The 26,438-nt window shown below is 43.7% G+C and overlaps 1 protein-coding gene across 4 annotated transcripts in view; it reads right to left on the bottom strand.

Moving 5' to 3' along the window:
- LOC120575247 (RNA binding protein fox-1 homolog 3-like) overlaps positions 1-26,438 on the bottom strand; it is a 433,652-nt gene that overhangs the window by 250,824 nt on the left and 156,390 nt on the right. For 3 of the 4 annotated variants that reach the window (XM_039825950.1, XM_039825951.1, XM_039825949.1), the window contains one exon: positions 6,787-6,849. The gene's annotated coding sequence lies outside the window, so the exon portion shown is untranslated. Of the gene's footprint in view, positions 1-6,786; positions 6,952-26,438 lie in introns of those variants that run through there. The other variant, XM_039825952.1, reaches the window with a different exon arrangement.

The following is a 26,438-nucleotide window of genomic DNA, read 5'->3' as shown; positions in this document are numbered from 1 at the left end:
TAAAACTAGGCACAACCAATGGTAGCCGTTGTTAAAGCTGTATGTTTAGTCTCCACATTACTGAGCTTCCACCACTAGGACATATCTCTGCTGTGTCACTTTCTGGCAGGACCCTGCACTATAAAAATACACATTCCCATTCATACATTTGGGGAACTGAAAGTCTCCAATCCACCCAGCTTGGACTGTGAGGGGAGAATGGAGCACCCAGGGGAGACCCACACAGGCAGGAAGAGAGTTTCCAGCCTCCACACAGGGAGGGAGGGCCACTCAGTCCTTCCTGAGGATTTGTTTCTGTCAAATGAAGAAAGGCGCTGGCAACTTTTGACATTATGTTCTCAGCGGACCATGGATGAGGTCAGAAGCAGTATATCATCTTTTTTCTTTTTCTCTTTCAATGGTAAAACTCTGCTACAGAGTGCGGTGTTACAGTATGTGTTCCTTTCATAATAAACCAATATGATTTCAACCTTTCTGACCCAGGGACTGAGGCCTTCCCGAGCATATTCAAAACACTTTGTGTGTGCTCTGTTTTTGACATTTAAAAACCATATGAAAAAATGGAAAATGGATCCCAATTAGAGCTGCAGGAAGTATAAGGACCTCTTGGTTCGCTTAGTAACTAGCTGGTTTAAACATTTCCCCGCACGGAATGCCTTAAAAGTTGACCTTCTCATTCCGCAAGCGCCGTTAAAAGCAGCCTCGAGTGGCCTCGGATCAAGCTGTTTTGATAGTTGTCTAAAAGTAAAAATAAGGCAAAGCAAAAGGGAACATAATTACACAGCGTATAACTGCAGAGGTAGCGCCTTGCACTTGAACGTTCCACATACTCTGAGTAAAGAAACATGACATTAACCACAGGGTATTACTGTAAATCACCGGAGTGGAAGGCGCTAATAGCCACTTTAGGACAGGTGATTATTATTGAGGTGATCAAACGATTGACATTGCGTACTGAATAAAGTCTAAAAATACATGCGATAATGTGAGTACATCTTACAGAGCTACTGACATAAACACAGCAGCGTTTTGAAGGCAGGGTGAAACCAAAAACGAAAGAAAACTATGCTATATTTAAACTTGAGGGAACCGAGGCAGGGATGTCGGTTGGATCACCTGTTGAAGAGCATTCATTTCAACAGGGGAACAAAGGTCAGCATCCTTGCTGGAGCTTTGATTGGCAGGCGGGGGAGCTTGATGCCCAGAGCAGCGGCCCAGTGGAGCAGCAAACGGTGGCGTGTGGCTTGGCTGGGCCACATTTCTGACTCAATGCTGACTAACTGAGTGTGTCTGCTGACAGTGTGTCTGACTGATAGGATCACCCCGGGAGGCTCTTCCAGGGCCTTTACAAAGTGTCTCTGATAGGCCAGGCCCGTAGCACTGCCGCGAGGGCCTTCCGACAAATTAAATTTAAGCCCTGCTAATGCATAGCGTAATCATAGAGTGAGGTGGTGATAAATTTTTCAGCGGGGTTACCACGGGCGCAGCAGAGGAAGAGCTCGCTGTAGAATCCGAGATGGCAAAAGCGAGGTGAAGCTGCAGCAGCGGAGAGAAAAATAGCCGAGTGTGACCTCAGCTCCGTGCTGAAAAATCCCGCACTAAGGAGCCAAGGACTCGTATGAAAGAACAACAATAACACGCCATTATGAGATGTAACATTTTGCGACGACCTGCGTTTCCAGGGGGAAATTTGAAAGAAAAGCAATTTCACATTAAACTATCTGACACAATGCAGGTCTGTGGAGTAGAAGAGGGGGTGGGGGAAGAGGACAGGCAGATAGCGAGGAGTGAGTGTGTGTGTGTGTGTGTGTGTGTGTGTGTGTGTGTGTGTGTGTGTGTGTGTGTGCGCGTGCGTGTGTGCGTGCGAATGATTGGAGGGGTGGTGGTGTTCAGGAGCTTCCTAACAGCCATTGGCCAACTGGAGTGAGACACACACATCCCCTCCGCAGAGTTAAAAGGGATGGAGTGGATGAAATTTCAAAGCCTCCCCTGCAGACACACACTCTGCTTTGCACACATCAGCACTGAGATGTTCAAATATTCGACTCCGTCGCTCCAGCCTGGTTTCATCTCCTGTACGCTAGTATCAGACATGGTTCGGCTGTGATTAATGAGAAAACCAAACCCAAAGAAAATGGCTCTACATGCATATGTGTGTGCACAAGAACTCTGTTATTCCACGCGTCCAAATGTCCCTTTTATTCCCTCCCATGATGCTAAAAACTGTCCTTAATTAAAATATACCGTACGTCTCTAAGTCGTTTATTTCCCATGATTACTTGCTGCAGGCGCTACAAGAACGTGAAAGTCACTGTGAGATAAGAAGGGAAGTGGAAGACATTCACCTATTAAACTCCATTCACTTATTATGACCAACAATGCCGCTCTGATTAACTGGCACATTCACATCGTTATAAGACACATTTCAAAAGCGTAACACAAAGAGTAACTCCGCTGCCCTTGTACAGACAATAAGGAGCCCTCAGAGCTCTCGGCGTGTTCACTCTCCCTCCTCCGGTTTATTTCCCTGACTTGACAGCCTTGATTTGACCACTGGCCTCCTTCTCTTTACGAGCATCTCTCACGCAGAACATCTGTACAGCCAGCGCCGCAGTAGTCCGTGCCATTAAACAAACGCGGCATTTACATCCCAACACACTAAATCAAGTGATTTCTGAGATCACCTTTGTTGTTGTTTTTTTCTTAGTTTGCTTTGTTTTTTTTTTTTAGAAGTTGGCAACATGGTTGTTGCTAAGCAGTCGTTGCTGTGGTGATGTTGCACTCCACTTCCCAGAGATCACAAGTCAGTCCAAGAGTGTGACGTCTACCTTGGTGAATTTTGATTAAAGGGAACTTTGACTCCTCTTTTTTTTTTTTTTATCTAACTTGAGTGCTTTACACAGAGTTATTTTTTGGATTAGTCACATGAAGTGGAACCATGAAACACATCATGTGCATCAAATGACTTAAAGGTCCTATGTTGTAAAAAGTGAGATTTACAGGTGTTTTATTTCTATTATAAAGCAGGTCAAGGTGCTATATAAATACTGCAAAAGAATCAAAAACACTCAATCCACAGAGAAATGCAGACAGCCCCTATTCAGAAACTGTCTTTAAACGAGCCGCCAGGACTTTTGTACGGTTGTGAATATATACTATATATAGGTAGAAAGTGCCGCCACAGTGGCGTTATGCAATGTTGGTGCAGAGACACAAAGAGCGCAGATGCGGAAAAACCTAGTAACGCTAACCAATCAGAGCAGAATGGGCTTTTTCGGTGAAAGGGGCTTAGGCGCTAAAACGGAGTGTTTCAGACAGAGGGTGAATACAGGTATTTTCAGATAGACAGTATGAGAAAAATAATGTGTTTTTTGAACATAGTCAGAACATAGACATACAACACTAAAATACAGGTATGAACCAGAAAATGAGCATGATATGGGACCTTTAACAGAATTCGGTAAAGCTGTGTAGTTTTCAGCTAAATAGAGACAAAATATCAAAAGAGAAATTCCCCCAGATTATGGCTTTTATGGTATAATACACAATGCCATAACTCATGAGATGGATATGAGGAAATTGCTGACACATCTTGAAGCCTTGTTCTCATTTCTTCCTGACCGGAGATCGCTAACACTGGAGGGAGTCGGGTTCACCTATCGACTGGTCTACCACCACCTGCCCACAGTCCTCTACTGGTTTATGTACTCAGACGCACCTCCAGAATCACTGTCACCCTCACTGAGTAATTACAGCGATTAATGCATGGACGGAGCTCGCCTCTGGCTCTGGACACTATCAGGATGCGTGCGGTAATGGATGAAGGTACATTCTTAATAGAGAATCCATAGTGTCTAAACCTAGGAGGAAGAAAACAAAATAACAACAAACAAGACTGACTTTACCCACAATCCTCTTGGGCGAGATCCCTTGCCCGCCCTAGGAACAAGAGAGAAAGCGGTCAGATTCTTTTGCCCTTGTCGTTGCGCTCACACTGCCCTCTAAAAATGGACAACAAAGATCATATCACGACACCAATACCAGCGCCAACAGCCTTTGCACAAATTGATTTAGCCACCCAGAACTCACTCCAATCTCAATGAGGTGGCAGGATGCTCACAGCATATATCACTGTCACACAAGCACCCTCTAGTGAAATGTGATTTTTATCTTTATGAGCTCCCCCCCCTTTCGGTACAGCGTGTACCGGGTTGTGATAAGGGATGAGAAATAAAGGGTTGGTGCATTACGCTAATACAGGTGCTTTCGACACATATGGGCGCTATCACACAGGGAGAATGACATTGTTGTGGTCCTGTGCGTTTCAAAGCGGCTGGCGAGGCAGCAGGGGGCCTGTGGTATATGGCTCATAGATCACTAATGTGTGGGTGAGAGTTGTCACCAGCCAGCGCCTTGCTGCGAAGCACAACATAGTTTATGGCACACAACCGCTAGACGTAAGCATGAATCGTGGCCCAAGCAACAATGAGGAAAAGCACACTAAAAATAGATAAGCTTTTTTTTTTTTTTTTTTTACGGTCGCCCCAGAAACAATGGCTCTTTTTGATTTTTCATGTGTTCAAACTGTGGTGGAAAGCATAAAGGAAGCGTTGTATAATGTCTGACTGGGCCTGTAGCAAAAGATGTGGATAAATACAGCTGAGAGGCCCACGCTAACCTGAAACGCACCCTCTGTAAAGGCTGGAAAGACACGATAAATGTTGCACTTTTAAGTGTGTTAAATGCACTAAGATAGTCTGGGCTTTCTCCCTTTCCAACTGACAACCTTTGTTACAGTTAATTACAGCCAAGTGCAACACAGCGCTGTGTCAATTATCATGTGCTTTAGCTCTCTCCCAATGGATATTTTTACTGCCTTGGTTTCACCGCTAAACTTTCTACCTTCTTTTATTGCTATTCTGCCCAGGTCTCAAGGCTGAATTACATTCGGCAGACAGAGCTGTAAAAACAGAAGGGATTTAAGGATTCAGATTGGTGGAGGGTAACCTAATCTTCCGTAATTGGGGGAATGGTTCTCATTTATATCAGCCTACTTTAGAAAGCAAGCTCATCGGCAGGCTGCTATCAACCCAGCCATTTCAACAGAAGATTCATTGTCATAAAAAAGGGAGGTCGGCCGCCTTGGCTATGGACACACATATTAAACCCGATCATCATTAATAAAAAGCACTACTCTTACTTTGCAGGTCGTGGAAATCAACATACACAACATGAGCGCTGCACAGAGATCCCTCACGTGCCGGTTTTTGCCTGAGCCGCCGTGCTGCTGGAGTGCTGTGAAATAACACATTCTGGGCTGCATCGTCTCAAAATGGAACTAAAATGGTAATCCTGTGCCAGGCGAAGCGTTCTCGCCTCGCCAGATGCTTAGTTCTGAAATTTGCCTAATTGCCACGCTCAGATCAATCCCTTTTACTCTGCCAAAGGAATCTGCCAAAGTGTGTTGCGAGCGTTTTGTTGGCCCAATATGTTTTTTTACCTCTTACAAAGATTGGTGTTTTCATGACTCCCGGCGAAAGCCTGAGAGAGGTTTTGGTCTTGGTGACATAGCTGCACAGCCGGATGCGTGTCCATACGCGCTGACCTGCGTGTCCATTAGCCATGGCGTTGCAGTGAGGGCACAGGGTCTATCCATCTCAGCCCACACACACACACACACACACACACACACACACACACACACACACACACACACACACACACACACACACACACACACACACACACACACACACACACACACAGAGTACACCCACTCTTCATATGGCTCAGACACATGCCGTGGGCAGACTCAATGTGGCCCTTTGATCAAAGGGCAGCGTGTGGGAATGGACACTGACTTACTGACCTCCACACAAGCAAGCACAAGTGCACAGACACACACACACACACACTGTACTCGTTACTATGAATGCAATGGTAACATGGTAAGACGTTTCCTGCTGGCAAAAACACACAAACAGAATCTCTTTGACAATTATTGATAGACACAGACACACACACACACACACGGGCACAAATGTTGAATGAAAAAAAGCGTATTTGTGCAGCTGCTTCTGTTGTCATTCAAACTTAGTGCATATTATGTATGGCACACACATGTGCTGAGTACATCTAGACAATCATTCCTCTCCCACCTGCACAGACGATACATCTCACATCGTCATGAGAAATGACAACATGACATAAAAGTCCAAAATAATAAAAGAAGAAGCTGTCAGTTAAAACAGGAGGGAAGACATTGGAGAGGTGCGTCTGTGTGTGTAAATCTAGCAAGTGACGGATGAATCAGAAGTTTAGTCAAGAGAGAAAGCCTTGGTTCCAGCTGCCCGGCTGTCTGATGAGCCACTCTATGCTTGTCGACAACATCCCCTATCATTCTGGCACAACTATCTACTCACAAAACCCAAGACCCGCCCCCTTCATCCCTTCAGCAATTCCACCATCCTCCAAGAGAAACACCTCCGAAAGCACAACGCGTAGCTCGCAGCAGCGGCGGCAGCAGCAATCTCCCCCCCCCCCTTGTCTCTTTCCCCCCTCCCCTGTTCCCTTTTCCTCTCCTCTCGCTATTTCTGTACATCCTCTCTCATTCCTTTTTGTCTCCACTTCTTTTTCTCCCTTCCCGCGCTGCCGCTGCATTTGGCGCGATGGATGAAAACATAAAAGAGGCAAAGAATGAAGAAAAAAAAAAAGAAGAAAAGAAAGAAAGAGACAAGCCGACGTTAGGAAGGCTGGAGAAAGCCAAATTAGCATGAGAATACTCACAATGTTGTTGTTGAAGGAGCGCAGGGATGGGAGCGCGGCACCGGTCCCTCCGTCAGATACAACCTGCACACACAAGATTGAAGAGGAAAAAAAAGAAAACTAGGCTGTGAGAGCGGCAAAGAGGGGAGAGGACGAGGAGGAGGAGGAGGAGGAGGAGGGAGAGAAGAGCAGGACAAGGAGGAGGAGGAGAAGAAGAAGAAGAAGAAGAAGAAGGAGGAGGGAGGAGAGCATCCAATGCACGCACCAACAGGAGCCCAAATAAAGAAATAAAGGATTCCTTGAGGAATGTTTGTGTGTACGTTTGGGCAATGATGCTGTGTTTGTGTGTGTGTTGTTTTGAAAGGGGGAGGAAGATGAGGAGGTAGGTTTTCTTTGGGAAATCTAACACACACACACACACACACACACACACACACACACACACACACACACACACACACACACACACACACACACACACACACACACACTCACTCACTCGCAGGGTTGCACTTGGATGCGCAATCACATCTGACAGGTCTGATCTGCGGTCCACCTACCTCCTTATCGCTACCTCACTCTTCCATAGCACTCTCTCTCTCTCTCTCTCTCTCTCTCTCTCTCTCTCTCTCTCTCACACGCAATCTCTCACTCGCTTGCTCTCGCTTTCTCTTGCTCTCTCTGCTGCTCACACTGATGCCAGAGATTCAACCGCTACAGGGGAGCTATCGCCCTCATCGCTGTATGTTACTGAAGGAGGGAGGGCACCGTCGGATCTCCCACCCGCCCACACCACCCGCACCCCCGCACATCCCCCCACCACCACCACCACCCCCCTTACACCTCGAATGTACAGAGAAAGAGAATGCTTCAATTGAATGACAGCAATCCCGGTGGCATTGAGGCAATTATAGAGGCTGCTGGCACTGTATTCTGCCTTTTTTTTTTTTTCCTACGGCCTGCCCTCCTCTTTCTTGTTCCCTCTGTCCTCTCTCGGGCTGGAGGAGGATCGGTTTTCTCTCTCTTTCAGTTTCTCCGTGCTCCAGACATATGCCACTATTAATGTAGCTTCTGTCACTTAAGCTGTTTTTGGTCAGATCACTTCTGTTCCTGCTTCCACCTTCTCGGCCCACGTAGAGCCTGCCTCCCTTCCCTAGCTGCCGGCGTGGTTGCATCACCTTTCTCAGACCCCACCAACCCACCCAAAAAAACTCCACTAAACTCCAACTCCACCTTACACAACCTGACAGCACCATTCAGTTGCAGGAGCTACTGAGAGGTAGAATATATTAATCCTCCTGGCCTTATCAGGTCTTGAAAGGCAAGCACGGCATGGCACGGCACAGCGCCGAACAACAAATGATTCAGGAGAAACTTTAATAACTGGCTTTTCGGTCTGCATTTTTTGATGCATGCTGCTCCTGTATTTTCTTCCTTCCTTTTTGAAAATCTAGCAGTACATATATCACCAAAAAAGAGCTGTAAGTCAAACACCTCAGCCTCTAATCAGGTAGCCCTCCCTCCTTCCCCTCCACCCCCGCACCTTGCATCCCTCCAGCCACTACTGCACTTTATCTCCCCTCAATTAACATCTTCTGAGCGAGCCTCTATTATCTTAACCACACAGAGCAGAGAGGTCCTCCGAGGAGATGCCGTGGAGGGCAGCTGAGCTGTGGACAGAGGGCTCCCAGCCCTGCTGCCGTCGCTTTAATTCGCAGGCCTAATTAAAGCCCAAGTCAGACATGACAAACTGCAAGCGGAGGTGCTACAGAAACAAACAGAGACAGAAGCGTTGCCTGCGCGGGTGCGTGTAGCCCAAAGGAGTCTCTTTGTGAGGATTATCTGCCAGAAAACAGGCATGTTCACGTCAACGTCATGACAGCATCATCTAAATCTCTTTTGACTGTTTGCTCGGTTTTGATCGTGTTTATTTCCAATCTTCTGTATGAGCATCGCCACAGTGTCATAGAATCCTCCATTAATCACTTTCCATATGAAGGAGATGCAGGGAGAGACAATGCCACCGCGCTGAAGCTCAAGGATTCCTATAAAATACATAAGCAATACGGTTGGTTGACATCACGCTTGTGTATGGCTAATTTCTGTATAATGCCCCCTGTTTCATCTGTTTGGTTGCCCTCACCAACTTCAATTTCACCCTATGAAGCCATCAAACCACCCATTAAGCCATCACCCTGCCCTCTTTGTCCTTGCTCCTCTGTCTGACAACAACAGCGAGAGCCGGTGTCGGGTCCCCACTGCACATCCCACGGCCGAGGTAGCCTGGCTATTTGGCTGGCCCTGCCGCTGCCTTTGGCTCAAGTCAGACTATTAAGGTTATTCTATTACTGTTGGGTTAACCTGTCACGCTTGGCTGTGGCTCTCTTTATTGTCTGGCCGCTCTGGAAGGGCAGGGGATAAAACTCCATCAGCGGGACAAACGACCACACATGCCGCCATTCATCAGACGCTCGGGGGTTCCCCCCATGGACGCTGGCCACCACAACCTACCTAATGCTGCAGGGGTAGCCTTCGCTCCCCCTTAAAAACGTGAGCTCCCGGGGGGCAATCTGCACAGCGGAGGACGGACAGAGTGGCGTCTTAGGGCACATAAGGTTTCCCTCCTTAATCATGACACTGGGAATAGCAGTTCCATCAGGGCTGAAGAAGCTAATGTATTGACTAAGATCAGGTAGTGTGGCAGGCGGTGTGGGGAAGTGATTAAGAAAGCAGACTAGTGATCAGTGGATGACAGGGGTCAATCCCCTGTTGGGCAATTGGGTAGTGGCCTTGGGCTAGGTACTTAGCCCCAACACACCAGCTAGACACTCAACTGTGAGAGTGGATAAAATGTCAAATTCAACTTCACCCTTTGCAAACGTTCAAAGCAAGGAGATGACAGTGAACGCTTTGGTTATTAAAAAATTCATATCGTAATGAAACAGCCGTGTTCCATCTTCACACATCCCCCTCCAGCAAACACGGTGCTCCTTTTTTCATAGGATCCATCAAGGGAGGGCCACAATTAAGTGACTAATTTGATTAGGAGATAATGTGAGTCCCACTTAATGGAAAGGACAGACTTCACAACACAGGCAGATTAGTTTGGTGGATGCCTGCTTATTAATTAAGACAGCCCTCCGTGTCCATATTAAGTCAAATGCACAGATGCAGTTTTAATGGGTCAGAGTATGCACAAGTAAGACAAATGGAAAGTGGTATGTGCTAAAAAAAAAAAAAAAAAAAGCTGGTAAAGCTCGATGATGAAAACTAAACATGACCATGAAATGTTATAATTAAACTTGAAATAACTTTCTAAAAAAAAAAACATTGGGTATACACTTGCATCATATACCCATTCATAATGTAATAGGTTGCTGGGCTTTTTGTTAAAATGTGCCATAGTTCTAGTAACAGCAAGTCATTATACTCGTTCAAATTACCTCTCTTGCTGTCATTCAGTCTTTGTCTCCAATACGACATAAGCCCTTCAGAAGAAGAACTGCTTTTCATTTAAGATTTGATCTGCATGCTGAACCACTGCTACAACTTGTAGCAGTGCTACTCCCTTAGACGATTTTATATAAACAGACAATGAATAATTTATTGATAAACTAGTTTAATGTTTGAGCAAAAAGCAAATAACTGGGGCCAATTTTCTCTTCTGCAAACCATGATTAAGGCTGAATTCCTGCCTTGACTGAACAGCTTTTAACATAAAGGATGACATATAGACAACAGGGTTTATGTGCGAACTCTGTACCAAAGTCATTTTCTCTTTGCCTTCTCATGTGATATATCTTTTCTGAAGTCCAACAGATTCTGTTTGTAGTGTGTCCTGCATGCCCCAACAGTTCCGCACCGCACACAGACAATCAGCCAGACGGATCTCCAGTGCGACGAATTCTGAGTCCCCGTAGGAAAAGGTAAAAACCACAACCCGAAAGCATGAGAGATTACTGTATTTGCGGCAGTCCTTGAGTTTGTGCTCGGCGTATGGCTGGCGTGTTCGGCTGCTGTGGTGCTCTGTCATTCCGGGCACACAGCACACTCCCAAGCGCTCTATTTACGGTGGCCGAATCCCTGCTGCGTGGAGCGGGAAGGGTATAATCTCCCAGCGGTATTCTGGGTGGTGAATCTGCCGGTGTTGTCTGTGCATACCAATGGCAACCTCACCTCTGTCTTAGGAGTTATGATGTATAAAGAAAGGAAAGTAACTGCAAGCCAGTCCATGATGCGTCAAGATGCTGGGAGGGGCAATGGAGGTGTCTGGAAACCCCCAGTGGAGAAATATATTCGCATCACCCCCATCAACACCACTAGTGCCAGTGTTGCCACTTTGGCGGCTGCTACTCCTACCACCTGCCTCTGTGCAGTCACACTGCGCTGGATTCAATCAAGCAGCCATGTTAAACAGCCACATCTACGTAGTGTTCATGCATGCCGCCACCTGCAGACACGTGGCTCAATCCGAGGGCTATGATCATCTCGGTACACGACGACGTGACGGAATTTCCTTTGACAAGTGGCACATTTCTTCAAACCGAGAGATGTAGGTTAAACTGCGGTGAGACGTATTTTTTTCTTGATTAGATGGAAAAGGAACAACTCCCCAAGAGAAAAGACACGGCTCTAAAAATCTGTTTAGAAAGAGTGCACACCGCACGTGCACATATTGCCATACACATGCGTAAAGCCCCGGAGTGAGAAAGCTAATGAAGCCACGCGAGGGGACTAGTGTCCGCAGAGCGAGGTGTCAGGTGACTTCCCTCCTGGCTATATGTGCGTCTCATTGGTATGTGCGACGCGACCTCTGATTATATGATGTCTGCTGAGAGCTGGGCCAGCCCAGGGTGAGAGCCAAACTGACAAGGCTGAGATGGAGGGAAGATTCAGAGAGCCTCTGTTCTCTCACCGGGGGATCCCCCACATCATTTAGCGCCTCATGCAGATCGCTGCTAGTGGCAACACAGCCCTCTGGGCCCGGGGAATTAATGTACCAAGCAATGGCAGAAGTGATTTATTAAAATAACATACCCCGATGAGAGAGAGGAGCCAGGGTTGCTCTTTGTCAGCTCGTCCCCATATGCTGCTGAGGCAGGAAATGGAATCATATAGGTGCTGCGGCGGAAAAAGCCACAGAGGAGAGACTGAGAGAAAGTGGACAGCCACTACACAAATTGTGCAACAGTCCTCGCTGTCATTGCTTATTTATTTACCCTTTTTCCATTTGAGTCAGGCCTTGTATTAAATTGATCCCTCCTGCCACGTTTTGCCTTGTTGAACAAGCGCAGAGCCCCGTTAAGTGTCCGTGAAAGGCTGGTGATTGTGTTTGCGGCGCCCCGGGTGCACGGCGGCCGTCCGCTCCCCTCTATCTCCCCCGTACAGACGGGATTAGAAGCTGGGAGAGGCGCTGAATGACCCTCTGGAGGGGACAAGAGACAGGAAGGCAGTGAGCAGCTTGATTCGGTGCGCTAACACAAACACACACTAACAAATACAAGCCTAAGCATGCTCACGCACACACATTCTCACACAAAGTGTTTAAGGTTGAGCTTAGCTTGCCCCCAGACAGATGCACGGCCGTCCAGAGGCTCGGCCACGTGCAGAGGTACACATGCACCTATTCATGAGCTCACACATAAGCTGCTGTACAAGCAAAGAGCTACTGTATGCGGCCTCTCTCTGCTGACAATATGAGAACATCTGCTGTGTTGCTAAACATCTGCTGTTCAATTGCTCAGATCTCAGCTCTGATATTTTATTAGCTTTTTTTCTCTCCATTAAGCCAATAGAGAATTGGGTGAATTCCTGCCTTCCTCAGCCATGAATGGTACTGTAGAGTGGTTGTAGAGAGAGATGCAGAACAGTGGGACACACTTTGACTCAATGAAAGGAGTTGATGTGGTTCCCTACTAGAGCTGCTGATGGTTTTGCACAGTCAGACATGGAGCTGTACACAGGAGGGCTCACACTTACAGACATTTACATCTTAAGACATTTGGCTGTCACACAATAATAATAATAATAATAACAACAGATTTTATTTGTAATGCACTTTACATTTGGAGCAAATCTTAAAGTGCTACAGTTAAGATCATAAAAGCATGGTAAAAACATCAATATAAAATACAAATAGATAGTGCAATGACTTGCAGGGTTAGTTAAAACTCATAAGTTCTCCTAAAAAGAGGGGGGGGGGGGCATTTCCACAGATGCATATGTGGAGTTTGCAGGGTGGCAGGGGTGGTGGCTAACTGGTAATTGCATTGTTTCAAAAATTTGTGGAATAATTACTTCTGGCATGACCAGATATTTTATAAATACTTTAAATAACACAAAACAACTAAATGGTGATAGGTAATACATCTGATTTCATATACTGCTTTAGTAAAATTTATATTTTTTCAGGGCTCCACGCAAAAAACGATAATTACTGTTGCACTAGTCTGGACATCTTACCGTGCCAACGTTGCAATAAAGGTTGCTTACTAATTGATTGCATGTTGTGTGCAGATTTGGACTTTTATACATTTTATTCCACTTTGTTTAAATGGCAAAGTGGATTACTTTTTTTCATGTCATTGGATTACGGCAAAATACTGATCTTTTTTCTTAACGAGTCTTAACGTTTTATGGTGTGATTGCGCTTGGTTTCTGCGTTTGGAGAGGCATCTCAACAGACTGTAGGTTGAACACGGATTGTTCACTGTTACATTTTAGTTGAATTTAAGTGTCGGGGCATTCTGCCACCGTCTGTCTATTGTGCTCCAAGACAGCCGTGCCGCGATTGGATTTCATAAGGGCAAATTGTTAAATTGTTACAGTGTAATTTCAAATCTGTTTTAAAAAATAAACATATATGTTTATTTAGCATGTTTGTTTTGTCCATATATGCTCGTGCTGTGTTCCCAGGTCTCAGCTGCTACAATGAGATTTTTTTTTGCGCCCCCTGGCTCGAATGTCAAACTCCGCTTATGCATAGATGCGCTGGTGGGTAAGAAGGGAGACCTTATATTCAATCCTGGCGAAAACGGGAAGCCAATGAAGTGAATGGAGAATGGGTGTGATGTGGTCGTACTTATCCAGAGTGGCTTTCTATACATACAAGAGCGCAGCAAATCCAAATGACTGGATTGCAAACACTTCAAGCAGCTGATAATAAGGGGTGCAAAAAAATAAGAGTGGCTAGATGATAGAAAAAAGGAAAAAAAATGTCAGTGACTGAAAATAAAAGAAGATCTAGTACTAAACGGAACACGAGCAACTTGATTTTTGGGGAGTAAAATCGGCCACTAATGTAGCATGAATGTAGTGAGAATTTGGGATTTGAAGTGTTACTCCTTTAGGAAAAACAGATGCCTGGGAAAATAAGTATACATCTCAGATCCCTGAGAAGCTGTAGCACATCTCCCAGCCTGCTCCATCTGATCCACCCGAGCCCCCAGGGGAGGTTACTGTACGGCTCCCCCGTCAAAGCAATGGAGCAGCACTCATTCACATAAAGGAGCACACTTTGAATCCATTCAGATCAGATGATTACGACGCTGGGCAACATCCTTGGCGGGGCAGATAAGTGGGAGAGGCTCCATTCGACATTTACATCTCATACACCTCATCAAACACCGGGTCTTTGTAGTCATGCGTTACATCTGAATAAAGCAAAGTTCAAATTTTTTTAAGCAGTGAGAAAATTCATCAAACCTCCTCGGCCGGTGAGGCCCTTGTCTATCCTAGCAAATAACTCTTGGATACCTTATTCAAACTGAAAGTGGCAGGGCTCAAATCAAATCAAGTCAAATCAAATTGTTCTTGGGTGAAAAAGTGGGGAGTGGGAGAGGGAAAGGGCTTGAAAAACAGCCACATTTTCAAGTTCTTCTCTACCCTCTAATAGCTCAGAACAGCAATTTAGTAAATAATTCAGATGAATTTGCACAAAGGTAACTTTAAAGCAGCAACGGTTTTGTTGAAGACAAAGTCAAGTGGTGAGGGAGGTAAGGAAGCCAGTGCAGAGAATACAAAGATCAGTGAGAGCTTTGCAGAGTTTTAGACATTGTAGCACTCGATATTGTGACCTTTCAATGTATATTGGTACCACTTGATGTCTGATGTAAGAAAGGTGTTTATTCAACGACCTTAATAGGAAGACTAACAAAAGGAACCTAAAACTCATGCTGTAGAAACACAGAAGTGCCAATAGAAAATACGTCCTTCAATGACACGGCATCGCATTGTAAAAAAAGCACTCGTATGATGAACCGATCCAGACAGAAAAGAGGAGCGGAATGGAGACATAGACGAGACAGACGAGGTAGGCAGAATAACAGCTACAGAGCGAGAGGCAACCTCGATTTCGTACTGGGTACCTCTGCCTTTAGCTTGAACTTTCGTGTCAAAGACAAAATACAATGACAATGGGTTACCATAGCAATGACAGTGGAGCACATAACTAAGTAGTATAAGAAATGGGAAGCACTCCGGGGGGGGGCGGTTAGTTTTATCTGTCAGCCGCAATCCTCCATCATGAAAGCTCTTCTCCACTTCCAGTGCCAAGACTGAAAGACACTAGTGGATCATTAGTCTCCAGTAAAGAAGACAGTCATCTATCCATGCGTTTTTTTTTCCTCTTTTCTACAAAAGTTAAGTGAATGAGGGTTTGTGTGGGTAAGAGAATAAAAGATAGAAAGAGGAACTAATCTTTTTTTTTTTTTTTTTTCAGCAAGTCAATTTCTCTGGGCACTAACCAAGCTCCCTTTGGGCTACCTGTGCAGGTATCAAGCCTGGGGTCTGACGGGCTCCTCTCTGTGAAGCAGCAGCCCTTTGCAGCACATCAATACACTGAACTTTTCCTGCTGAGTACCTGAGCTCTCCTGCATGACCCGCTCCTCCCTTTATCTATTCTGTTTAAAGATACCGGTTGCGGGCGAAGGAGCTTGATTACCACCTGGGACAATCCCGCTCCTCTTTAAGTTTGCCAAGTGAGAAAGTCTTCAGAAGTTTGTTGACAGATCTCTGCTGTGGCGGGAGGGAGCGATAGACATGGTAACCTTGGCTCTCCAAAGGACAAACGGAGAGTTTTGAAAAGATCAAGTGGGAGCGATTTTGTTTATGGAGGAGATAGACAGGAACAGGACTTTACAGGGAACACAGGTGTGCATAGGGAATCATATATATATATATATATGTGTGTGTGTGTGTGTGTGTGTGTGTGTGTGTGTGTGTATATATATATCTCAAGCTAGAACGCCATCCCAAGAATCCCTTTCATAAAAAGATGAATTTGAATGAGAGCCTAACAAGTTAAAGGAAAATACATTCCCTCAACATGTTGAGCACAGCTACAGAGTAAAGACATTAAAGTGTGTGAAAGATGCAAGATTTTATCACTCTGCTGCATTCATAGAGTCAGGCATAACTTATTCCTTTACAATCAAACAAGGATGCTGATATTACAGGAATGCTTTTTAGAATGCGTACATGATGTTTATGTGAAAGCCTCGGTCGATATTTTTCTGAAGCACAGGTAAAGGTAAAAAAAAAAATGCATTAAGTAACTGTTGACAGGTGAAAAACTCATTCGGACAATTAAGCATTCAGGCAGTTCAGCATTTAGGGTGCAGTCTAAGTGTGCAAAATGACGAATATGTTATTTATATGGAATCCTTTCACAATATATTTTAAAAGCAAACAGGAACGCATAAAGAAACCGTCGTGATCAATTTAACGTTCAAGCAATTGAGTGTTCAGGCAATTTGGTGTACATCCAGTCGTTTAATAGTATAGAAATGCTCTTTACAATCCATACAGACTGTTTGTTAAAGCCCCTCGCAATATTTCTGAAAGTACCTGCTATACAAGCCAACAATTTGACGATTGAATTCAGCGGTCGGTTAATTGCAGTTGAGGGTTCAGAGTATTTGGACAATATAGAAAAAAAATTACCATACTTTGGAATTCAACAGGATTTTGTTTTTTTAAATCCATACATGCTGTTACGTGACAGCCTTAATAAAAAAACTAAAGAGCAAAAACTGCATAGAGCAGCTGTTACACAGGATTCGGCATTCAGGCTATTCAGCATTGAGAGTGCAGTGCATTTGGACAAGATGATGAATATACTATACATCTAGTCAAGCCTGTATAATGGATCCATGTGTCAGAGTGTGACTGGAAGGTGTTTCCTGAGGAGCACTGTGTGTCTCCTGGCCTTTATGAGAGCCGGCTGGTTGTATACGTGCAGTGTGTGTCTGGCTTTGTAGCTGCTGGACTCCACAGGTACACAGGCCATCGATCACACGGTGCGGCCATTATACATAGGCAGGGGTGGAGGTGGATAATGCTCCCACCGCTGCCACCGCCGGAGCCTCGACCGCTCGCGGGTCAAGCGTTTGGCTGGCCAGCAGTAATCAAGTCGACAGCGGGCTGCCTGTCTGCGTGACAGATAACGTCACTAACACTCATCTGTACACACGGGCACGCAAATACACCCGAGTCACCAACACACACACACACACACACACACACACACACACACACACACACACACACACACACACACACACACACACACACACACACACACACACACACACACACACACACACACACACACACACACCCACACACACACACCTGTCTGGTTTGCTTCTGTGAAGCAAAACGAAGCATATGCAGGGGTGTAGGACTAACCAAGACAATTTCACATTAAATTATGGCATCACAGAAATTGATATTAAAGCTTTGGTGCGTAACTTTTTTATATTAATTAACATCCGTTACATTCAAGTCATTGCCAAATGAGTTGATACAAAGCTAATTAAGATTATCAGCTCCACACAACTCTCTCTGGATTTCTCAGTATGGCTATTGTTCAGAAAATTATGTCGTCCGGCGATTTTCGCACGCAGAAAATCTAGGGAAGATAATTACCTCTTCTGAAGAGTCCATCATGTTGTTTTTTTATGATCTGTGTCCTCCTTGGCTACTAGCAGCTGCGTGGCGGAGGGGTGCGCGATGACGGAAGGCTTGTATCATGTGGACGCGCCGACAGTTTTGTTGTCATTACTTAGAATTCCTCATGAGGGAGACAGAAACTAGGCACTATAGCTTTAAAAGGTAACAAGCGGCAGAGACCAAAACCAACTAGAATTAGTCTGCCTTTCCACATGTATGTCATCAAAAATTATTAAGAACACAACACAAGTTGCATTTTGGTAACACGTTCCTTCATTTGTTAATTTTTTTTTTAGCTTGTCACGCTGCAGTATATACTTGACAGCCTCCCAGAGCATGCTTAGTGACATCTCCCCAACACAGTTAGGTCCAAGAGATTACAAACACTATTGCATTGCATAAAATGCCCTTTTTATATTCATAATGAAGTAATATGTTATTCAAGTGAAACAGATTGGCTGTGTCTGTGTGTTTTTAATAGTTTCTAGACCAACAGATCTCTGCAGTCTGGAGGCAGCTGTATCAGATGGCAGTATACACTCATTGTTGGTTTTGCTCTCTTCAGGGGATTTGTTTATAAAATAAAATAAAAGATAAAAGAGCACCAGCATTATAATAAAGCCGCCGTGTGAGATATTTCTGCAATAATACAGTAACCTCATTAACTTCAAACCAGGAAATGAGGCAGAAACAAAGAAGTGTGTTCTACCCCTAATTGTGAGACTAGCTGAAGAGTGAAGATTCCAAACGAGCGAGTTAAATATAAAACTGTCTCTTAAACAGCAGTGAGCTTTTAGAGATTCAGAGCTGGGCTCACCGGGGATGGCTCCACCTGTTCAACACATCCGCCCTCACCACTCAAAAAGACATTGAAGACCTAAAAGTGTGCATATACTGTGGGGTGTGGAGATTTGGCATTATATAACAAAACTAAATCAATTACATCCAGCTGTCATTTGTTGTTGTCAACATGCAGAACTGAAGACTGCTGAAATGCATGTATACTGTATAGCCGTTACACTAAAAAATAATGCAAATAGCACGTAGACAACTACACACTTCTTTTCAAGTTTAATTCCATCCATACTGTCTTTGCTATAGTATTTCTAATTTGCTAGTCAACGTTCTTGCAGAGCCGTCACATCGCCGTCTACCGAACGTCAACACATCTGCTGTTTGAGCTTCCAAATGGCAGGTGGAGAAAGACCCGAGCTAGAGGAAGCGGGTGAGACACAGACGGGGAAGGAGACAGAAAGAGAGGGAGACAGAAATAGAGGACAGCAGATAAAGAGAGGGGAGAGGATGTGGTGAGGAAGCAGAGCGTAGTAGAGCCGGCCGCTGGGACTGTGAGGAATGAGCTGGCTGTGCTATAGGAGGCCTTAATGAGCATTCTCTCTAAACCCTGGAGAATCTCTCTGCAGCTCTCACCCAATCTCTGTCTTTTCTCACAGCCAACGAGGTACCGACACACAAAGCTGCTTGCATGATGCTGTATGCACAGATTCATACGGAACATGGAGAAAGATGCAGACTCAAACATGCACATTCATGTCTGAATTTGTCCAGTTATAATTCAGCGTCTCCTCCGCGGGACACGCAGCTGTCTAAATCCTCTCTTAAGGAAACAACATTATTGGACTACATGTTCTCTCTGCTCCTGCAGACAACACTAATATCTTGCTCCATTACAATTAATTTGCATCCAATTGGTACAGTGAAGTCAGTGTGGATCCAAATAAACCAATAAACACCTCTGAACCAAAGTGTAACAGCAGTGCTCAGATAATGGTCACTTTATGTATTAGCAAAACACCTGTAGTAATAATGGTTTCCTACTGTAGGCCTGTTTTTTTTTTTTAAATGTTCTCCCGGCAGACTAATGTGCCCTTGATTTCCTCTCACTTATCACTCCTCCCAGCTGTAGGTATGGACAGGGGCACGACAGAGGCACCCTTCTAAGCATCTGTGTGTAAAAGCCCCAGGTTTTATCCTCTGCACCCACCTAAACACAGCTCCTTTATTTTTCCCCCAGGAAATAGCTGAATGACAAGTTATCCGGCGATCCTGAGTTATGGCTTGACGCGCGCGGGCCTGAAAAATGGAAAAATGATGAACAACGGGACAAAAATTTTTTTTAGGGGGAACATGTTGCCGAGGTGACAGGGACAGCTGTAAATCTGGCTCTGGGACAGGCCAGGAGATGAAGCAGGAACACCATCACAGGAGCGCGTAGGCGTATCTATTGTGTTTGTTTTACTGTGTGCATGGGTATCTGCAGAAGATGAAGAGAAGGCCATCTTTATTTACAAAGTGATTAGACCTCTCCATTGCCTCTTAATTCCAGCCCTGAGTGGCTTTGAGACTGCAGCCCCTGAGCCAGCCGGACCTTGGAAACCATCCAGAGCCTCTGAACGACTCACTCTCATTAACTATTAACCAGCAACTCGGGCCTTAAATCATCTCGGTGATCCCGAGCCTGCTGACCCTGCTGTGGATGGTGGAGGCAGCGGCAGAGCAGTGTTTCATCAGAGCTAGCCCACAGGACACCCTGCTGATTTAATGGGCTACAATTACACTGCTTCTGACACAATATACGGCAAATATTTATAGATTTCCCACCCACCGACTCCACAGCCAGCAGTGCCGATGCATTTTTTTCCCCCAACCAACATGTTTGACAAACGTGTGTTCGTAGGACTAAATTGCATGTTGTGAATTCAGCTCTGCACTGACCTAGAGGCCGGTGCATATGGGAAATGCTGCATTCCCTCAGGCTACTACGCCACGTATACAGCACATATGAACATACTACACAGTAGGCCATACCTATACTTGTGATGCAGCTGTTTATTATTTATTTTAAACCCTGCTGGACTCGCTAGTTGTTTTAAAGAAGCGATGTAATGAGGAACTCGCCGTCACCATATGGCTGGCCTGCTATTTATGTATATCTGGTCTGATTAAGTCAGGTCTGGAGGCTCCAGAGTACAGCAGTTAGTTGATGGTGACTGGAATGGGCTACTAGGACGCCACAGAGCCCAATCAAGTGCGACGTAAACCAAATAAAAAATAAATAAACATTCCCCGGAGAACCGTTCCTTGTTTTTGTTCCTTCGTTAAAGAAGACATGCTAATGTGTAGCTTACTATAAGTGGATCACAACTGAGGTAGTGCATGGAGCTCTGGATCGTAATCAATCATACCGTTGATGTCTATTGATTCTGTCCAGACTCATTGTGACATCCTAGAGTCGCCTAGCCTCCAACACGTGTCCTTACATCGGTGTTGTTGGGGACCCGCACATGTATGACGCCAGATAAACATGCGGTTGGAGGTTTTTGGTCAAAGAGCCACAGTGGCTGGTGCATAGCTTAAATCCAACACGCAGCCAATTAATGAAAATACATTGCTGATAATGTGCTACTGTACTAATTACCGTATTTATTTTTTTTTTATTACAAAGCCATAGAGCTGAAAGACTGGAGCATCCTTCAGTCACATTTGCTCATTTCCAGGTTTGAATATCTTTGCTGAAATCTCACTAATATTTTATCCCCAGCTGTTTTCTTGCTTTGCGTACAACATTGTCCATTTTTTGGGGGCAAATTGTTGTCTTCTGCTGTATCTTCTGTTTGGAAAAGAGCTAAATACCTGGCAGGGGATTGAATGAACAATCTGTCCATCACGTCCGCCCTTCGTGGCCATCCCACACACCTACATTAAAGCACACCCTTAGCTGCCAGTAGCTCCTCACTGGGTGCTGATTGATTCAGTCAGCTGCTGTTTTGAAGCCTTACCAGATAGGTTATCCCGCAATTCTCGCCTAATAACGTGAGAATCCAGCTGCCGTGCAAGGTGAATTTGATTTCAAGTGTTTTAGTTTATTTTACCTCCTGTACAACACTTTCTAAACATTTTCTGAAAAGTGCATGAATATCATATTACCAGTTTTACTTTTTCTAAATCAATCTGCACTTTCTGCTGCACCACTACACACCATAACTTAAAACATTGAAAATGCAGATAAGCAATTTCGTGTTTCCTGTATTTGATCAGTGAGTAATGTTAAGTTCTCATCTTTGAAACATCTCTAGAACGCACACACAGACACAGACACAGACACACACACACACACACACACACACACACACACACACACACACACACACACACACACACACACACACACACACACACACACACACACACACACCTAACTATATCTTCTTGTGTCATATCTTGTAAAGATAAACCACCAGGTGTGGATGGCCTTGATGGTAAACTTCTTAAACTGGTTGCAGACCTAATTTCCCCCGTTATCTGTCATATTATAAACCAAAGTTTAAGTGAATGCTTATGCCCTCAGGAATGGAAAATTGCTAAAATAATTACACTGCCTAAAAATGTAAGGTTACCATTCTCGGGGTCAAATAGTCATCCTATAAGTTTATTGCCTGTGTTGAGTAAAATTATGGAGAGTATAGTATGTGAGCAGATTATCGAATATTTTTCTTTGAATGACTTAACAACTGATTGTCAGCATGCTTATAAACACTCAACAGCTACCGCTCTAACTCATATGACTGATGACTGGCTGAGAGATATTGAACAAAAGAAACTAGTAGGTGCTATTATGCTTGATTTTACAGCAACATTTGATATCCTTGATCATAATTTATTATTGTAAACTTGAATGTTATGGTTTCTCTCAGTCAGCAATGTTATGGATGAAGAGTTATTTAACAAACAGGCAACAACTAGTCTTTTTTTTTTTTTTTTAATGGTAGCTACTCGGATGTTGGAGTGGTTAGCTGTGGAGTTCCCCAGGGGAGTTGTCTTGGGCCATTTTTATACACTATTTTCACAAATGATTTATCACTTGTTTTAAATAAGGTCAGTATATCGATGTATGCAAATGATTCAACTATGTATATGTCTTCATCTACATTTCATGAGTTAAACACTATCCTATCACAAGAGTTGCAATAGGTGGTTGAATGGATAAAGAAAAATAAGCTAGTTCTTAATATTTCAAAGACGAAAAGCATGATGTTCGGTTCACATTATACTCTTCATAATCAACCTGAGTTGAAGCTTTGTATAAATGAGGTATCTGTTGAACAGGTCCATGATACCAAACTTTTAGAGCCGCGCGTATCGCGCTTAGGTGTGGTTATCGGGCAAATGTTACAATGCACAAATGTTTAGGTTGGTTATTTGTAAGAAATAGATTATTCTATTCATTATGTGTTTTTTTTAGGAATATTCTTGTTACAAAGAAACCATCTATTTTGCATAATAAATTACCTTTTAGTTTAGATATACACGTCTATGCGACTAGACATGCCACAAGAGGTTACTTTACTTTACCAAAAGCAAAGACAAATACGGTTAAACGTATGGTCATGTATAGAGCAATGCAAGAATGGAATGCGTTACCTGAACAAATAACACAAGAAAGCAGTAAAAGGAGATTTAAAAGTTTTAGTTAAAACATATCTATTGTTTAAAGAAGTTGAGTAGACAAAGAAACAACATTGGTTGAGGTTTAACAATATATGTATGTTTGTTCAATTGTGATATGAGTCCAGAGAGGATGAAAGAAATGTTATAGTACGATAGTATGTGGATATACCTGCCTTAAAAATGTGTTCAGCTTAAAAGTAAGGAATACCTAATGACTGCACTGGTGGAGCTGTCTATGTGTCTGTCCTTGTCTTATGTGTGTTTATTTTGTTATTTTTGTCATGAAATTATAGTGTATGTTTAGTTTTTGTTTTACAATTTTTATTTTTTATTGTTTATGATATTATGTGCATTTATTATTGCATTGCCACATTTTCAAGTGAGTTCTAAGGACCTCAGGAAGAATAGCACCTGCAATGCAGGAGCTAATGAGGATCCTAAATAAACAAACAAACCAGCTTGAAAGGGGTTGTTATTTTACCCAAACTAAGCCTAGCAAACCACCCCATGAACGACTCATTTGGTTCTGTATGGGAACTTTAGACCCAATCACAGCGTATGTATTCAATAACCTCAATAACCGTAGAAAACCCCTGCATCCTGTTGATGTGGATTAAATGTGTCAGGCAGACCAGACTAACATATTCAACTAAACAACCCCTCTGTCACCAAGTCATGGAGAGGGGGATGGCAGGTAAACATTGTGCATACATTTTGTTTGTTAGGACTTATGAGCACCAAACAACATTTCAGTTGCTGAAAAAACAGACGTGGAAAATAGTTGAGAGGTTGCTACCAGGGTAAGACATAATCTCATTAGTTGAGGAAAAAACTATCAGGGCAGAAGAGAAAAAACCTCAGTTAAAAAAAAACTCTAATGCCCAGATTAAAATGTAGAAAGAGAGAAGCTATAATGAAGCAGTTTTATATATTTAGCACTTTAGTGAAATGCTTTCAGTAAAACCACCAAAAAACTAGTGATTTCTTTCCTTCCTGTAGAGCTTTTCTGTCGGCAAGAATTTTTTTATTTATTTCTTTTTTTGCAAGTGGATTATTTTGCAGGTAGAAAAAGGAATCCATCAGATATTGCTTTTGAGAAAGTACAGCAGAAGGGGGCATATTAAAAAAGAAAAAGTGAGGCTATTTTCTGTCAGAAGAATACCAAACTCCGTAACGTAGGAGTAAGGCAAAATTCTGAAGAAAAAAAAAAAAATGACAGTGACCTCTGCGTTATCCATTAGCTTGGTTTAGCTCTGTCACTGACTGACACTGTGGAAAAACCTCAGTAAGAGGTAATGATTCAGACCGGGATCCTGGTGGGAGGGAACCAGCTGGGTAAAGCCAGCCTGTAGGAGTTGGCCTCCAGGCATGTAGGAGGCCTTTGTGCCAAACACAAGGCCTAAATCCACCACACAATGACAGGAAGAGGGGAAGAGATGAGATACCGCGGCTGTCCTCCTACTCTGTACTTCCTGAGATGAGTGTGGTGCTGGTGGTGGTGTGTGTGCTTACACATTCTATGAGGTGGTATAAATATATGTATACTGTATATGTCTACTGTAAACAGAGCGCCTCTGTGCAAACACACTATGTGTATATGTTGTATAATATTACTTTGAGGTTTGTTTGCTCGCTCTCTGGGTTTTGTTTGGTAGGCAGTGTGGATGTTTTGGGAGCAGAGCGGTGTGGAGGCGACCACAGCGTTCTCCACGGCTCAGGGCTGGCCTTTGGACCGGGCGTGCGGTGTAGGGCTGCTGACAGGCATGGGACTGAAGCACTTCACAGCTCCCTGTGACCCCCCCCAAACACACATAGTAGAAGTGAGCTCGACTTGGCCCCTTGATTTAGCACTGTGGGTGGCAGAAGACAGAAATTTGAAAGGAATAGAAAAAGGCCTGACTTGTCTGTCATTTTCTGTCCGTTTTTTTTGGACTCTGGGTATAGAACGTTTGCATGGTTTGACTCCTTGTAAACTGGATATGATTTCAGAATGCCGGTACCAATGAGATACTCTCGTTTCAGTACAATATATACAAATATCTGATCACCGAATGGGAGTATTTCGATGTAGGATGCTACAGGCTCATTTTAGTTAGTGTTCAAACGATTTTCAGTTTTGACAGAACCCCCAAAAAAGTTTGCTTTCTGGTCTGATTTTTGGTAAATACTTGTGTTTTGAAGATTTCAGTGCAAATTAAAATAAATAAATAAGCAAAAGCATTGTTTACTGAGTCTATGTCCTGACACTTTATACAGTATTTACTACAAAGTTATTTTGAAAGAAGCAGAAATGTAAGGATTACATTTATGCACTGCTGTCTTCATAATTTGTTGTCTGGCAAGCAATAAAAGCCATGTAAATCTCTGAGATCCATTAACTGCTTTGCTGGCTGTATTACGTTTGATTTATAGATTTAACACGATAGAACGATATAAATTGCAAAGATTTTGGAGCCTAAGCTGATGTATTTTGACTAGAATGCATTTTGGAAAGAAAGGCTTGGTTCAAAAATGACTCATGAATTAGATTATGCTGTTATTTACATGTAAGGTCTATATTTCCTGGCAGCAGAAACTGCTCGGTTTCCACGAGGGATCAACTTGGCTTTGAGGCCTGACAAGGTTGCGTAGCTAGTATTCTGTGCAAATAGTCAAAGTATTAGTATCATTATCATATCAACGGTTTTCTGCATCAGCTTTTTGACTCAGTTTTTTCTTCTGCTTTCCATCCATTTCATTCAGAAATTGTACCATCTGTTGCATGTGTTTTCATAACCACACTTTGTTATATTCTTGATTTGTAGTCAGTTTTTCACCATTTCCTGATGTAATAATGCAATTTCCTTGTGGTTATCATTACAGATTCATGATTTCTATTCTTCCCTTTCTGGTGCTTGTCGGGATGGAAAAGCCTCTGAAACTAAATGTGGCGTAAGCATACTTGAACTCTCCATCCAAGTAGTACAGCATATCACATTGCACTGTTGCACAATACTACATCACAACAAAGGACTCAAAGTAGCCGGCTCGTTCTTGCCTCTCAAAAGCCTGAAGCTTTCTGGTATGTTTAGTGTTCAGCACGCAATTTACATACTCAGCTCTGGTTGGACTGTTATCTTCTCCCATTGTCGTTACAGTGGTGCACAAGGAAGCAGTTCATTTCTCGAGCGAGGTGTTTCCATGCATCATTTTCAATCAGAGTAAATGGGGAAGCCGTTTCCCATGACAATCAGCTTTTTCCATAGGTAACTTTG

Source organism: Perca fluviatilis, chromosome 15 (genome assembly GCF_010015445.1).
Source record: "Perca fluviatilis chromosome 15, GENO_Pfluv_1.0, whole genome shotgun sequence".
Classification (NCBI taxonomy): Eukaryota; Metazoa; Chordata; class Actinopteri; order Perciformes; family Percidae; genus Perca; species Perca fluviatilis.
This window is presented reverse-complemented; position numbering and strand designations above follow the sequence as displayed.